This window comes from Nicotiana tabacum, chromosome 7 (assembly GCF_000715075.1).
Source record: "Nicotiana tabacum cultivar K326 chromosome 7, ASM71507v2, whole genome shotgun sequence".
Taxonomy (NCBI): domain Eukaryota; kingdom Viridiplantae; phylum Streptophyta; class Magnoliopsida; order Solanales; family Solanaceae; genus Nicotiana; species Nicotiana tabacum.
The window spans coordinates 91,071,281-91,084,711 of record NC_134086.1 but is presented as its reverse complement, the minus strand read 5'-3'; the positions used below and the strand labels follow the sequence as shown (position 1 = coordinate 91,084,711).

General features: G+C 35.2%; 1 long non-coding RNA gene across 2 annotated transcripts; it reads left to right on the top strand.

Moving 5' to 3' along the window:
• Window positions 1–519: 519 nt before the first annotated feature.
• Window positions 520–3,985, top strand: LOC107794336 (uncharacterized). Of its 2 annotated transcripts, XR_012711730.1 has the most exons (3): window positions 520–559; window positions 651–747; window positions 3,456–3,985. It is a non-coding gene; the product is annotated as an uncharacterized LOC107794336 (long non-coding RNA). The 2 variants fall into 2 exon arrangements; XR_012711729.1 differs by lacking the exon at window positions 520–559 and having other exon boundaries at window positions 576–747.
• Window positions 3,986–13,431: the final 9,446 nt, after the last annotated feature.

The window sequence follows — 13,431 nt, the reverse complement described above, 5'->3', positions numbered from 1 at the left end:
ATACCACATTTTATATAAAATGCGATACTGAACCGCGTTTTATATAGTTATCTTTTCAGCTATTGGGTAAAACGCGGTATGCTAAAGCATTTTATTTTATATAGAAATGTAATTTTTTTTTTACACTCAAAACAGTATTTTGAGTCCAATAGGTTCGGGACTCTCTTTTTTTTCTTAATTTTTTTTTTTACTTTTTCTTTTCTTTTCCTACTAGATATGTGCTTTTGCAGTTTTTACAAAAGTTGACACTTATTTCAATTTGAAAAGGTTTTTCGAAAAGATTTTCTTACCGCCTTTTGGAAACAAACAGTCACAAATTATAAGGAGCCTAGACAATGCACAGGATGGTGAACTTCTAATCCCATCCGTCTAATTAGGTATTACACCAAATAAAAAACAAACCTCTTACCTAACTTGGCAGGCAATTAACCAAACCCCATGGACTGAACAACCAAAGTAGTATAGTGCCTTTTAAAGTATGTCTTGTCTAAAACTAGAAGCGTAAAACTAGTAATCTTGTATCTTTTAGGGGTGTATTTGGTAATGTGAAGAAATGAAGGTAGGAATATGAACAAAATTTTTCCACATTTGAGAAAACGTGCAACTTGCGTGTCTCCAACTTGTCTTAATTAATTTGAAATAAAGTGCAGGTGATGCCACTGACCCGTAGTATAAAACGACGATGAATTGGTGCTGACTAGTTATGTGCTGGAGCTGATTTGGAGCATTTCTTAAAAATCAAGAACGGTAACGGCCCTCTAAATTTCTCTCCTATTTTTCTCTCTAAATTTCATGTAATAATTAATCCCTTTTACGTTATGGGATTTTTTTTCTTTTCTTTTTCTTGTTTGAGCTATATCTCATGATCTTGATTGTTGTGAACGACCATAGACTTCTTTCTGAAATGTTTATTGGTAGTTTTCTTGATTTTTGTTGGGTACTTTAATTGGATAATTGTCAACTACGTTGGAATTAGAAGAATGAATTGTAGTAAGGATGGAGTCAAAGGGGTCAATGAGTATTACCCATATTTTGATTTCAGATGATTCTTGATTAAGTCAATTATGGAACTAAGGGCATTTCTTAAATATGAAAAGTTGCTTGAAAGACCAGAACAGAATGTACATGTAAGTTCTCAGTGGTATTGTAATGTTCCCCTTTTGCAAAGAAATCTTTTCAATGTTTTTTCCCTCAGTGTAGCAGTTCTTATGGGGGGTAATATGCTAACTATTCTCCCCCCTCTATTACTTAATTATATATTGGTTTATGCTCTACCAACTGAAATTGTTTTAGTCTTATGCTTGCTTAGTCGTTTTTAGCCATCAATGCGAAGCGAGGAATTTATCCAAGGGTGTTCAAACTTGAAAGAAGTTAAAAAAATCTCTGACAAAGAGTGTTAACATATGTTATATACCTCTAAAACTTAATATTTTACGCAGCGTAATTTTCCGACGAACCCTTACCAAAGTGTAGCTTCGCCCCTGGTAGGCATCAGCCCATGCCATTTTACAACATTATGTATTGCAATGTTATGGCCTTAGTATTTTAACAAGAAAATGTGTTGCTGGCTGTACCCTTGCCAACGTGGTTTTGGCATAGCACTCCAACCATGTGTTTGACTTTTGGCAGCAACAGTATTCTGATTCCTAAATGCTTTGACATTTGCAAGTTAGAGGAAACTTTTAGATTTTCTCAAGGGATGGAAAAAATAGCAGCTTTATCAAAATTTATAGTTGCAATAGTTGAAATTCCAATGTGGTAGTTGCACAAAAGTATTAGTGGTATGGATCTGCCACTGCTTTATTGTAGCTCCTTGAGAGTAACCTTTTCTCCATCTGTTTCACAAGGCACTGTAGGTGTAGGAAATATGCAGGTTTTCTTTTGCCAGTGAAAGCTTAGGATAATTTACGGAGACATAGCTGAATATGATGTTGTTTATGTATGTTTCTTCACTTTGCAACTTTTTTTCTTTACTTCTTTCAATAGGATTCTACATAGTTGGCCGACCGTGTGTCAGGCTTCAACCATATACAATTTATTATCTACTCAATTGGTTACCCTTTTTTGTGTCTTCTCTTGCATAGGGTTTTTTGAGAATGCTAACAGGAGTGTTGATCACTTTGATTGATCAACATAATCATCTTACTTACATATTAGACATGTGATTGTTTGACTTTATCTTCCCTGGGATTTATCCTCTTGTTAGCTAAGAAGGCAGGTTATCTGATGTTGTTCATAGAGTTTGTCTGTGCAATTTTGTAAATGTCGGAAAGGGATAGGACCGCTGGAGGAATTTGGTTTCTGGTTGTGAGAGATCCTATGTTGTGGCTTCACTAAACTTAATGGCTTAAAGCAAACATTAGTCTGCCACTTAACTTCTTAGTCATGTTGGAATTTACAGATCTCCTTGCTATTTATGCAAGATTATGTTTCCTTTTCTTTTTCTTCTTTGGTCGTACAGTTGAACTAGTTCTTCAATTGAAGTGTGGTGGCATATGCGGAAACCAACTACAGCTTTTGTCCCCCAATGATCTATCTCGATCTCCTCAACCCCTGCACTGTTATGTTGAGCCTAGTGGCGCACCCACTTTTCACCTAATTCATATCTTGAGGAGTGGTTAACAAAAAGTAACATAATTTGGCATTTCCTGAATAGCAAGAAGCAAGAGATTGAATGTGAAATGCTTTTAAAGCCCTTAATATGTTTAGTCATGTCTTCCTGGTGGTAACATGTGAGGCTGACTTTTCATGCAGAGGTTGGAAATATAGTGCATATTTTCCTGAAATTCAGTCCTCATGAAGTTTTGGTAAAGACAGAAAGTAAAGAATATTCGTGGTCTTGAAGTAATGGCGGGTGAATTAATAGAATTTGGAGAGGACACAATAAGCATTAATTGGTGTCGTGTTACCTATAAAAAAATGCTGCTCTCGTATTAATATGTGATGGTTTATTGATACAAGAAGGAACTTCTGTAAGGGTGTTTAGCAGACGAATGCAACCTTATCAGCGAAACTTGGTTGCTTAATTGCCTGTGTTCTCCATCAAGATCAGATGCGGACCTACCTTTAAGGTAGGGGGTATGGGGGTCACATGCCTCCGGTAATTCCGAAAAAAATATATGTATATATGTTCTTAAAAAATAGGTATAGTATATATTTTGATAGGCACCCTAAGATTCAAAGCTTAGGCACCTGCAATGGTCGATTTGGGGGGCACAACTTGACTTTTAGTCCGCTGCCCGGGTTCGATCCCCAGTCCTACGTTTGCTCAAATTTTTATTTGATAGTGGTGCCCCCTCCACTTTCAAATCCTGAGTCTGCCTTTGAACAAGATGGGGGTGAACATGTTTATTGTATATTATCTATGTTACTATTCCTGATTACTACAGTTTTTTGTTTTGTCTATTACTATGTTTTATTTATCTTTATTTTCATTCAGTGTTGTAATTTTACAGAAAAAAGACAGTTATTATATGGATAAGAAAGCATCTGGCAAGGAAATCTCTGAGGAAGTGACTCGGGAGTCACTAATCGCCATATCATACTCTGAACCAGAGAAGGATCTTTCTATTGAATCTGAACCTGAAAACTCCAACTGTGAGAATGTAGTGAAATCTGTTAATGACGACGAAGATAATAAATATAGATCAGAGTTGATCTCCATATCCTATGAAGAGAGTCACCAGACACTGAAGTTGAACTAGTTTCACCTGGAGAATTCAAGGGCTAAATAAAAACAGCTGGTTTTATAGGCCAGCTCCATGTTAAAAACTCTTCTTTTGCTACATGTTATTTACTCATAAAGGACTGGACATTGCTTAAAACTTGTAGTGTTTCATGTATTATACATTTGAAGTCTGTTGTTGTAGCAGAAACATTCTTTACTAGGGGGTGTCATCCGACACCACTTGGCGAAAATTGTTACTTATATAGAAGTGTAAATAATACGTATCTTTTTAAAATAAAAAATAAAAAAATTGCTGTATATGTGTACAATAGGTCGCCATTGCTTAGAACTAACGGAAAGTAAATATCAATTTGGAACATAGGTTAAAAATTTAGTACCTTTAAATCACTACAGTGTCAAACTCAAACTCATTTACAAGATGAATTGTGATAAAATAATACTAGTTTGATATCGCTTGGTTTGTTTTAAGTATAGCTTTTGAATGAAGGTTGTTTACAACAGAGCAGCATGAATATTTTTTTTAATAAATTGGTTAATATAACCTAAATTATTCACTTGTTCATTTTACTTGCCACTTCTCTCAAATTCCTAAGATTAATTTTGCTAAGTAAATTCGAGTTGTAAGTCCTTGCTTTACTTGCAGATCTACCGTCTATTCAGCTTAAGCGTATTAAGAATAAGTTTATTTAAGGGCAAAGATAACTTTTACCCTACCGAAATTATTTACATTCGGTGACCGCAAAAATATTATATACTATTTTATATATAGCATGCATAAATGTGTGTGTATATATATATATATATATAAAATATACTTTTTTTTTAGCTTTAGTTTTTGAGCTGCTATACAATGACATTTTTCCTTTCATTTAATACACTCTCATAATTATTCTAGAAATGCTTTTTGCGGGTTTATTTGGTTACTGTACATATAGAAATTGATTTTCTTGCTTCGAACTATTAGGTAACGAATGAAATATGTGATTTTTTTCATTCCTATACACTATTTGAAACTTTATTACCCTTAATATTCATGTTTAGTTAATTACCCGGCATAAACAAGTTTTGTTTACGAAATATATACAATCCACCTTAAAAGGCTCCCAATCCATTATTTGTGCCTTCAATCAATAGTGTAAAAAATTGCAGTTCAACTTCTCAATACACAAGAATAGGTTTTTAGGAGTGAAGTAACAAAATACGAGTAATAGCATTTAAGTTAATCACTCGCGGGTATAGACAAGAAAGTAGTTATAGTTAAATCCTGAGCAAACCAAAACAATTATTGATAAGATATTGGTACTCACAGTTAGAGAGTGACCAACCCAGTTTCAGGTTTTCTCTATCAAACACCAGCCGATATCCCGCCATGAAGTTCTCTGTACAGGAAAATGATTGTTAGCACTTCCAAAAATTGAGAGAGGAAATTGCAATATCACTTTTGCATTACAGTTTCACCCCCTTCCTTTGCAGGTGGAAATTATTATAGTTGCATACAGAAGGAAGAAACTACATGGGGAAGAGAGTCAGGCTTGCGTCCAATCATTCCGATATCTATGCCCGAAGGCTCCACAGCTAAACAAAATCCAACAGCACCCTACATAACGATATTGAATTAGTTCAAAATTAATTGGAAGTGAAGGACCAAAAGGTGGCATGATAAAAAAAAAAACCAGGAAAAATAAAATAGGACGCACCACAGATTTACACGTAATCAAAAGAACCAAAAAGTTCATCTCTGAGCTAAAAAATAGATGGAGTATATTCAAGAACTTACCTGACTGCCATAAATCACAAATACAGGATCCTGGACTATAACAGTGATGTTCGTCATGAACTTCAGAGTAAATGAAGGAATCTTTGGTAACCCTTTAGAACTGTCTAGGTTCAAATACACATTTGTAGCATTGTAGCATTCACTTCCCTGTCAAATTGTAACCGAAAAATGACCGGAAAAGGACATGTAAAAATATAGTACTATAAAGTACAATAAGCAGCAAATAGTTGTAAGCCTACCTCTTTAACGACTCTATCGTAAATTACATCTGGGAGAAATGTAAAGGATGTCCCACTATCCACAATGGCTTTGAAGTTTGTTTGTTCAATACAACTCATTTACAACTTATCTACAACTTTCACACATTATTTCTACCCAGTTAAATACAGCTACAATAACATACAACTTAAATACAAATTTTATACAAAATTTATACAATATGTCTTTTGTATATTTTGTATCTGATTAATACATAGTAAAAATAAATTTGATACAACTAATTATATATTATACAACTTATCTATAATTTTCATACATTATTTCTACTCAGTTATATACAACTACAATATTATACAACATAAATATAATTTTAATACAATGTTGTTCAACTTTCATACAATAGTTAAATAAATAAAAGAAAATATATAAATAACAGAATATAATTTTTCTACAATTTAGTAAATATAATGTATATCATGTCGTCTTCGTCTTCTTCTTCTTCTTCTTCTTCTTCGAGTTTCAATCTGAAATTCAGCCAAAACCAAGTCTAATCTTCACTAAAACCCCTCAAAATTGAGATATAAACTCCAAACCATATTCCCAATTATTTTCAACAACACCCAATCTAAACAAATAATGATTTTTGGAAACCCAAATTCGAATTCAAAGCTTCAAAGCTTTTTAATGGCTATCAATGGTAAAATTGCTGCTCTCTTTTCCTTTGCTTTACGTTAGTGGAATTAGGGATTGAGAGATAGAGAGAGACATAGAGAGAATTCTCAATTTTTTGCAACAACATCCAATTCAAACAAATAATATTTTTTGAAGACCCAAATTTGAATTCAAAGCTTCAAATCTTTTTAATGGTTGTCAATGGTAAAATCGTGGGTGGGTGCAAGATACGTGGGGGAGGGGGATGGGATGTGATGTGGAGAGAGAAACATGGGGGAGTGAAAGATATGTTAGAGTGATTTTAAGACACTAATTATTATCATTAATTCCCTTAAAATATACATAAATGGTAATTGGGTATATAAAATATAATTATAGTAAAACTTGAGTAGGGAGAATAATATAGTTTCATATAGTGTATAGAAATGTAAAAATCTCATGAAATATTATACATAGAAAATTATAATGAGAAAACTTCATTTAATTTGTAGCCACTAGGGCCAAACTTATATCATCTGATAGTCACAAAATAACCCCTTACAAGTAATAGCCTCAAAACAATAACAAACGCTAGCAATTGAAAAAACTGAAACTATACCCTCAACGCAAACGAAAAGGAAAACAGTCCTAATCGATTTTGTATCATAAATTCACGCGTTCAGTATGGGATCTTCAACCTCCAAACACTATAAAAGTCGCCCAATTATTCACATTGTGAAAAAAATTCTAGGGTTTCTGAAGATTAAACTCAGAGAAAAGCTCCCAAAAATTCACGCTGAAATCCAAAGTTTTTGCACAATTGCTGCCTACAATCAACTTAATAGAGTTGAGATTTCATTCTTAAATTGTGAAATTGATACAAAATCGACAAAATCAACTAATGTCTATGGAGATTGTGAATGCTGGAACTACCGTTCCAACTTTGATTCCGATTTTACTTCAACACAGTGGTAAATGGGTAAGTGAGAGTAAATTTGTTAATTTCCTTGTTAATGGTGTGTTGATCAATTCGGACTGTAGCTATGATTATTTTGTTGATGACATATACAAGCAATTGGGTAGAGATTCAATTACGAGTGCAATAAAGATAAAATATACAGTGAAGGATGGCTATATAGCAATTCCAATATACAATGATATGAGTGCGTGCTTGTATATGGAGATGAAAAAGAAAAACCTGGATATCACTGAATATCCATTATGCATAACATTGAAAACTGTGTATTCAAGTGCTGAATGCTCATATTCAAGTTCATACTTCGGTGGCAACTTACTCGCAACAACTTCAGCTGGAAACTTACTCGCAACAACTTCAGTTGGTTTACAATGTCAGAACGTAGAAAAAGTACACGGAACTAATATTGTTGAGATGATGGATAATCATGCAAAGGAAGACAAAATTGAGATATTGAAGGGAGATTGTATAATAGACAATCCACAACATGAAGAAATTGCAGAAGGTCAGTTGTATTGGGACAAAGATACACTCATTAGTGTAATGAAGCATTACACAATACGAGAAAAATGTCAATTTATAGTGGATAGATCATCTACAACAAGGTATGATTTCTACTTATAAGATTGCAATTCTCTGTAATTTTTTGTGTACAGATCTATATAAAAAATGTATAATTATTGTATAGTAAGATTGCACTTCTCTGAAATCTAAAATCACATCAACAACAACAACAACAACAACAACAACAACCCAGTGTAATCCCACAAGTGGGGTCTGGGGAGGGTAATATGTACGCAGACCTTACCTCTACCCCGAGGGGCAGAGAGGCTGTTTCCAGGAGACCCTCGGCTCAAAGAGGCAACAAGAGACACTATATTAGTACTATCAATAGACTCATAATAAAATAACATAAAATACCATAAAATCCATAACATAACATAAATACCATAAAATAACAAAGTAACAACAATATAAAAGATATAGGAAATACGAGAAAGATGTAAGGTATACTAATACACAGCAGATAAAGCCCATCATCAGTAGTTGATCAATAGCATCCTAAGACTAATTCCTAACTGACTAGTCTCACTCTAGTACGCTGTAAAAAAGACATCACAATTTCCCCTAACCTACAACCTTAATGCTCGATCTCCACAATTCCCTATTTAGGGTCATGTCCTCAGTAACCCTAAGTCGCGCCATATCCTTCCTGATCACCTCTCCCCAATACTTCTTAGGTCTCTCTCTACCTCTCCTCGTACCCACCATAGCCAGTCGCTCACACCTTCTCACCGGTGCATCAATGTTCCTCCTCTGAATGTGCCCGAACCATCTAAGTCTTGCTTCCCGCATCTTTTCCTCCATGGGGGCCACACTCACCTTCTCTCGAATATCTTCATTTCTAATCTTATCCTTCCTTGTATGCCCGCACATCCACCTCAACATCCTCATCTCTGCAACTTTCATCCTCTGGATGTGTGAGATCTGTATGCAATTTTTTGTATACAGATCTGTATAAAAATGTATAATTAGTGTATAGTGAGATTGTATGTCTCTGTATTTTTTTGTATATTGATATGTATAAAAAATATATAATTATTGTATAGTGAGATTGCACTTCTCTGTAATTTTTTGTATATAGATCTGTATAAAAAATGTATAATTATTGTATAGTGATATTGCATATGTATACTGCTTGTTTATTTGAGACACAAGTGTAAAAATCTGAAGAAATGCATTATCAAACACTATATTTTAAATAGGTATTGTCTTACATGCGTGGATGAAAGTTACAAATGGAGTCTTAGATCTTCAAGTCTACACAAATTAAATGTCTTCAAGGTTAGACGGTTCAATGATGTTCACACTTTCCCAGAGATGAGTCGACTGTTTTCACAATGTTATGCTACTTCTTCAGCCATTGCAAAAATGATTTGCAACAAATATGCCAATCCAAAAATAATATACATTCCGGCTGACATCATGAGCGACATGAAACAACAGTATGGGATTAATATGAGTTACATAAAAGCTTATAGAACAAAAGAAAAGGCGCTTGAACTACTAAGAGGGATACCACGCGAATCTTATAGAAAACTGTCGGGTCACTTGTATATGATAAATATGACAAATCCTGGTTCTGTCACAATGTTACATAAATCAGAGGACGGGCGCTTCATGTATGTTTTGTCGCACTAAATGCATTAATCATAGGATGGAAATATTGTTACCCTATTGTAGTGGTTGATGGGACATTCCTCAAATCATCACACAGAGGAACAATGTTAACAGCTAGCGCACAAGATGCGGCAGGTGAATATGTTGCAGACTCGTATAATAATTATATATGGTATAGATAGTTCTTATCTGTGTATAACAAAAATAATATGTGGATGCTTTCTTATTTGCTTAACCAGGTAAAAATGTTTCACTAGCATACGCTGTTGTAGATTCTGAAAATGATGCTTCTTGGGAATGATTTTTTGAAATGCTTAAACAGGCTTTTGGGGAAAGGGAAATGATGTGCATCGTATCGGATCGTCATGCAAGCATATTGAGGGGTGCTTCAATTGTGTATCTAGAGGTATCTCACTGTGTATGCATCTTTCATCTTTGGAATTGTTGATTGCCAAAAATTGTCCCACATCGGTGAAGGACAAAAATTGGATAGGAATTTCACCCTATAAAAGGAGGCCTAATGTTTAAGATTTAAACACACCTCTCATTTGCCTTCTCATCTTTTTAAGGCATTTGTATCTTCTCTCTTTAGTATTATTTCACTTGTATTTTTGGAGTGGAATAAAATATTGGTTGTGTCCGAGGAAGTAGGCAAAATTAGCCGAACCTCGTAAATTCTGGTGTTCCTTTTATTGTTGCCTTATTGTCTTATTTATTATTTAGTGGCTGCCATAATTTTGGTATAGTAGTTGTGACTTGTTCACACTATATACATTTGCCTTCCGCAACAATTGGTATCAGAGCCAAGGTACTGTCTAAGTATGCTCTGTAGTTGTAGCATAGTCTGATCTTCCACATCAGAAAAGATTTATCTTGGTAATTGAGTCAAGGTTCTGTCTGAGTATGCTCTGTGGTTGCAGCTTAGTCTGATCTTCCACACTATAAAGGAAATAATCTTGATTTGTGTCGTCAGCTATTAAATAATATTTGTGTCAAAGATGGGAGACAATAAACAAGAAGAATCTACATCAAGTGTCAATAATACGTATCATTGGCATCTTCGCTTATGATAAGAATTGTGTCAAATGCAAATTTGCGGTAGAAAATTTTGACGGGTCAAGACAATTTGGAATGTGGCAAGGCGAGGTTCTAGATGTCCTTTTTCAACAAGGGCTAGATCTTGCCATTGAAGAAAAAAGACCAGATGTTATTGGAGAAGAAGATTGGAGAATTATCAATCGTGTTGCTTGCGGTACCATTCGATGCTACCTTGTTAGAGAGCAGAAATATCTATACACAAAGAAAACTTCTGCAAGCAAATTATGGAAAGCACTGGAGGATAAATTTTTGAAGAAAAATAGTCAAAATAAATTGTACATGAAGAAAAGACTATTTCGCTTCACCTATGTTCCTGGTACCATGATGAATGAACATATCACCGGTTTCAATAAGTTGGTCACAGATTTACAAAATATGGATGCAACTTTTGATGATGGTAACTTGGCCTTGATGTTGTTGGGGTCACTTCCTGATGAGTACGAGCACCTTGAAACTACTCTACTCCATGGGAATAACGAAATTTCTCTCAGAAAAGTTTGTTCGGCTTTGTACAGCTATGAACAAAGAAAGGGAGAAAAACAGAAGGGCGGAGAAGGAGAAACACTGATTGTGAGGGGTTGTCCTCAAAATCAAACGAGGACAAAGAAAGGAAGATCCAAGTCAAGATCTAGACCCAACAAAGATGAATATGCCTTTTGTCGAGAAAAGGGGCACTAGAAGAAAAACTGTCCAAAGTTGAAGAATAAGGCCAAACATAAAAATGAAAAGGCCAGTATGGATTCAAATGTAGCTGATGGTGATGATTCAGACTTCTCATTAGTTACAACAGAGCCATCAATATCATCAGACATATGGTTAATGGACTCGGCTTGTAGCTATCATATGTGTCCCAACAAGGACTGGTTCGTGGATTTTCAAGAAGGAGAATATGGAGTCGTCCACACAACGGATAACAACCCTCTTACCTCATATGGCATTGGTTCAATACGATTAAGGAACTATGATGGAATGATCAGAACATTAACAGATGTTCGATATGTACCGGGTTTGAAGAAAAATCTCATCTCTGTGGGAGCCCTAGAATAAAAAGGGTTCAAAATCATTGCAGAAAATGGAGTGATGAGAGTATGCTTCGATGCACTAGTGGTAATGAAGTCCAATCGGAAGAATAATAACATGTACTATTATCACGGTAGTATAGTTATTGGGACAACAATAGTAACATCCAGTGACAAAAAAGAGGCAGAAGTAACCAGGCTATGGCACATGCGCTTGGGATATGCTGGAGGAAAATCCTTGAAAACTCTATCAGATCAAGGATTGTTAAAAGGAGTAAAGGCTTGCAACTTGGAGTTTTGCGAGCATTGTGTCAAAGGGAAACAGACAAGGGTTAAATTTGGTATAACGATCCATAATACTAAAGGCATTTTAGATTATGTACACTTTGATGTTTGGGGTCCTTCCAAAACATCTTTGGTAGGAAGCACTATTTTGTAACCTTTGTTGATGATTTTTCCTGAAGAGTGTGGGTGTATACAATGAAGAGCAAAGATGAAGTGTTGGGAATTTTTCTCAAATGGAAGACGATGGTGGAGAATCAAACAGGCAGGAGGATCAAGTGTATTCACACGGATAATGGAAGTGAATACAAAAATGATCATTTCAATAAGGTCTGTGAAAATGATGGCATCGTCCGACACTTCACTATTAGATATACACCACAACAGAATGGAGTGGCAGAACGTATGAACCGGACCTTGCTGGAGAAGGTACAGTGTATGTTGTCTAATGCTGGCTTGTACAAAGCATTTTGGGTTGAGGCAGTTACATATTCATGCCACCTCATTAATCGTCTACCATCTGCTGCTACTGATGGAAAGACACCATTTGAATAATGGTATAGAAAGCCTACTGTAGATTATGACTCTTTGTACGTATTTGGCTCAACTGCATAGAGAGTCAAAATTGGATCCAAGAGAAAATAAGGCTATTTTTATGGGGATTACTTCTGGAGTCAAAGGATATCGTTTATGGTGTTCTATGACAAAGAAAGTAATATTCAGCAGGGATGTTACCTTTGATGAATCTGTTATGGTAAATAAGGTAACAGAAGATACCAAACAAAATGAGGGTGCTTCTAAGCAGATGGAGTTTGAGGGAAAATTTATTTTTCCTACACAAGAAGCAGAGGAGGAAACAAATGAAGATTATACTCTGGAAGAAGAGCCAGTAGAGAGGGAGATTCCAACTCAGGAACCTCAACAACAACTTGAATCAATTGCAACCAGCAGGCCAAAAAGGAGAATAACAAAACATGTTCGTCTTATAGAGACGGTTGTTTGTGCCACCTCAATTATAGCCGATGATGTTCCGACCACTTATAAAAACGCAGTCCAAAGTTCAGAAGAAGATAAGTGGAGGATTGCCATGAATGATGAAATACAGTCACTTCATTAGAATCATACATAGAGATTGGCCAATCTCCCGAAGGGAAAGAAAGCAATTGGGTGCAAATGGGTATTTGCAAAGAAAGAAGGATTTCCTAACCAAGAAGATGTTCGCTACAAAGCAAGATTGGTGGCCAAAGGATATGCTCAAAAGGAGGGAATTTATTACAATGAAGTGTTTTCTCCAGTTGTAAAACATTCCTCCATTAGAATTATGTTGGCTTTGGTAGCATAGTTGGATTTGGAACTAGTTCAGATAGATGTAAAAACTGCGTTTTTACATGGAAACTTGGAGGAGGAAATCTACATGACTCAGCCAGAAGGATTCAAAGTTGCTGGAAAAGAAATATGGTATGCAAACTTGAAAAATCATTGTACGGATTGAAACAATCTTCTAGACAATGGTACAAGCGATTTGACAAGTTAATGTTGC